Source organism: Equus przewalskii, chromosome 27, assembly GCF_037783145.1.
Source record: "Equus przewalskii isolate Varuska chromosome 27, EquPr2, whole genome shotgun sequence".
NCBI classification, from domain to species: Eukaryota; Metazoa; Chordata; class Mammalia; order Perissodactyla; family Equidae; genus Equus; species Equus przewalskii.
The window spans coordinates 10,882,240-10,886,392 of NC_091857.1; the positions used below are offsets into that span (position 1 = coordinate 10,882,240).

At 37.1% G+C, this 4,153-nt stretch overlaps 1 long non-coding RNA gene across 1 annotated transcript; it reads right to left on the minus strand.

Annotated features, from left to right (window-relative positions):
- Positions 1-2,477: 2,477 nt before the first annotated feature.
- LOC139079936 (uncharacterized) lies at positions 2,478-3,950 on the minus strand. The gene is made up of 3 exons (XR_011533981.1): positions 3,746-3,950; positions 2,923-3,081; positions 2,478-2,699 (listed from the first exon to the last, which is right to left on the minus strand). It is a non-coding gene; the product is annotated as an uncharacterized lncRNA (long non-coding RNA).
- Positions 3,951-4,153: the final 203 nt, after the last annotated feature.

Sequence of the window (4,153 nt, forward strand, 5' to 3'; positions counted from 1 at the left end):
ATTTTTGGGATCCTTGCATGTTTCTCCTATTCATGTGAACAGATTTCCAGTCATTCAGGATTGGGTAGAGAGTTCAGGGTTTTTCAGGACTTCTTTGCATATGCACACATCCCTCCAGTCAGCCAGGGATGTGTGGACAGCTTATCTACTCCCTCTATGGTCCTTTTATTTTCAGGATCTCTATGTTAAACTTCTGTCTAAGCACTGGTCTCTTACTGACCCCAATCAGGTCCAAAACCTTCAGCTTGCAGAGCTATGTGCTGTTTTCATTTGTCTATTACCAACTTTTCTCCTGTTACTGACAAGACTCCTTGATTCCCTCTGGTGCAAATCAAATCAGCCCCACCCTGGTAGAACTGCAGCACCATCCGGGCTCAGGGGAGGGTGGCAGCAACCCCAGGCAAGAAAGCCATGGACTCCCACTGTTCTTTCCCAAAGTGTAGAAATTTTTCAGGACTAAATATTTCTCAAGTGATTGCTTTTGGTTGATTTTCAGAGCCCCGAAATGGTTGTTTTGATAACTGAATTTAGTTTTATAGGCTTTTTGTGGGAGAAACTTGCCAACTTTTTGCCATTGCTGGAAATCTTATTCCTTTTGTGTTTTGATCTAGTATTCAATTAACCATGCCACTGATAATCACTTGTCTTGAGTCTTTTTTGATCTGTGAGAGTAATCTCACCATCCCACCATTTTTATTCTTTGTGACAATGATGTCCTAAATAGAGATTAGTTTTGATTCCTCCCTTTTTCTTTTATTCATTATCAAATATCTTTCGTTTTCATTCCATTCATCAAATATCTTTTTGGTTATTTTTTTCCCAAAATAAGTCCTGACTCCATCTACTTCCATCCATTCCTACTGCCACCACTCTAATCCAAGTCGCTGTTCTTTCTTTTCTGGATCACTGCAATAATCTCTCCCTGCTTCCACTCATTCTCTCCCAGTGTCTATTCTTCAAACAACAGATAGATTTCTTTTTAATGGTGCAATATTTTCTCTACTTAGATAGAATTTTCAAAAGAGGCAAAATAAGATTTTTTACAATCTTAATTATTTTTAAGTGTACAGTTTGGTACTGTTGAGTACATTCACATTGTTGTGAAACAGATCTCCAAAGTAATTTTCAAATCGTAAAGCATATCATATCATTCCCCTGCTTAATATTTTACTTTATTTAATAATTTTACTTTTATTTATAACTATTTTTTCAGGTTGTACTGCTTGTACTTTTTCTACTCTTAGAATAAAATCCAAATATACCATCATGGCCTATAAGGCCAGTGTCTTAGTCTGCTCAGACTGCTATAACAAAATACCACGGACTGGGTGACTTATAAACAACAGAAATTTATTTTTCACTCTTCTGGAGGCCGGAAGCCTGAGATCAGGGTGCCAGCGTGGTAGGGTAAGGCCCTCTTCCAGGTGGCAGACTTCTCATTGTATCCTTACATGGCAGAGGGGGCAAGGCAGCTCTCTGTTGGGTCTCTTATAGGGGTGCTAATGCCATTGAGGGCTCTGCCTTCATGACCTGATGACCTCCCGAAGACCCCACCTTTTGATACCATCACTTTGGGGCTAAGTTTTCAACATATGAATTTTGGAGAGACAAACAGACCAGAGTAGTCAGGTGTTACCTAGGGGAAGCCTATCTTTTCAGTGTTTTCTCATCTCACCTCCCTTACTATATGCATTCAAACCAGTTTCCTTTCAGCTTTGTAAATTTGCCAAGCTTTTCCCAACCTCAGAGTCTTTGCAGTTACTGTTCCCTCTACTTGAAATATTTTCCACCCCCTCACCACGTGCCCAGCCCCTTTTCATTCTTCATGAGTCAGGTTTAGTGTCCTCCTCAGAAAGGATTTCTCTCACAACTCCGTCTAATTTAGTATCGTCTACTCCTTAACCAATTGCTTTCTGATATATCACGTAGGTCATTTCTTTCATGCTACTTATTACAATTGGGAACTAGATCGTCTATTTGTTTACTTATTTATTACCACCTCTTGCAATCAATGTTCTCTACGAAGAAAAAACACTGTCTCTCTCACTCATCACTGAATCTCCAATTCTTTTAACAGTATCTGGCATGTTGTAGGAACCCCTCACCACACTCTCCCATTAAGAAACTAAGTGAAAGAGAAAAAATGTTATTCTCCTCAAATTGCATTGTTAAGAAATGTTAGAAAAGGAGATCAAAAATGCTCATGCTGAAATTAACAACCTGAATAAGTATAATATAATTTAGTGTTTTTTCCTTGTGTTTTTCAACAGCATGTGCATTAGTTAATAAAGTGGTTTCAGGTGTTCATTTTGTACAAATACAGTATTAAACCAGGATGGTTTAGTAAAAAGAATTTCAAAATCAGAAAACAGAAGTGTAGTATTTAAAGTTCAAAGTATCTATTTAAAAATGAAGATATAGGCATCGCAACCTAGGAACATTGTTGTAAACTCAAAAGACTCATAAAATGAATGCCATTTCTACAAAGAAAATGCATTTATTTCACATTTTACGTGAGAAAAAGGACTATTTAACGTCATTCATTATCTGGGAAACCAAAGCATAATAGCTGTATCTCTGCAGGTCTGCGTTCATAGCGTTTCTGTCATTCTCTTCTAAAGAAAGTTTAGGCATTTTAGTCCATTTATCTCTTGTCTCTTGAAAAACTTTCCATCTAGGCATTTTTAAAATCTTGGATTCTAGGGAGAAAAAATATGAAGCTGCAACTTAGTGACTACTAATTCATTTAATCTATAAATCAACAGGAACAGAAAAATAATACATGTCATTCCTAGAGCTTACAACTTCCATAAATAAAAATTTCATTTTCTGGCACTGACAGCCTGAGTTTCTACTACGCTAGTGACTCCTCATCATGTTGCTTGCTCTTTATGACTAAAGTAAATATTAAAGCCCACCTACTTGATAGATCTGCCGTGGTCCTCGTTCTTCTCGGCTTTGGAAATGAAATAGGAGTTCAATAAAACGGAGCACTGCAAGTCCTTTGCTCACATGCATACAGTATATCTTTTGATATGTACAGCATATTCATTTCTTTCAAATGTTTTATCGACCTTGATGCTTGGCGGTGATGAAAAAACAAAACGAGTAGAAGCTGAAGTGCTGACATGTTTACAGAGGGATTCAGAAAGTATAAAGTGTATTGGATACTGTTACCAAGAATAGCATTTAATCTGATTGGATTTTTTTTTTTTTTTTTTTTTGCATTGTCACAAATAGGATAGGACTGATTAGGGTCTGAAAACATTCAGGTGCTTTTCACAAAGAGACATAATTAAAGACGCACAGTCTGGGGGTTGAAGTCCAAGCAGTCCTTCTTTTGAAATTTGAACTTAGTTCCCATCCAAGTTTTTTCCTGTCTTATTTTAAATTACCATTATATATTGTAGCAGCAACCATGTAAATTAACATATCTCTATATGCTCAGGGCATTCAACAAAACCTATGAGAATAAAATAAAGTGGCATAGACTTTTCCTTTTCTTTTTCTTATATTTAAGTTTTGTTAAAATATCCAGTGCACTGTGCAAGGGAGGAAAAAGCTGGATTTATTTCTAACCGACAAGGACCTCTGTATTCTTAATGTAGCAAAACAGAAAACTAGTGGTAATTTCAAGAAAAGGAAAGAGACTCAATAGGACAATGGTGGATGTATTACCAGGACTCTTTCTGTTATAGAAGATAGAAACGCAACTCAACAAACTCAGACATGAAGTATAACTTACCGGTACATTTAATTTGGTAGTTGAGAAATGGGCTGACTTCAGACAAGCATAAATCCAGGGACCCAAACAAACAAGATTCTCTTTCTCTTGCTTCATCTCTTTATTCAGCTTCTCTTAGTCCACTGGTCTCTTTCTCCCTTACTGCACACCAGCACTCACGACATGGTGGAGAAGCTGGCTATCTGGAGGCATCTAGTTATGTTCTACTTATTCTATGATTCAAAAGAAAGAGCTTTGTCTTCATCAAGTTATTTGTTCCAAACGTCTTTGTTGATACTCATTATGTGCCAGAACGCTCATGAATGACGATTACATTCTACTGGGTAGAAACAGAAAATAAACAGATAAAACAGATAGAGACAATCTTGTGCCCCAATCTCCTGTCTCCTTTCTCTGGAAACATAACAT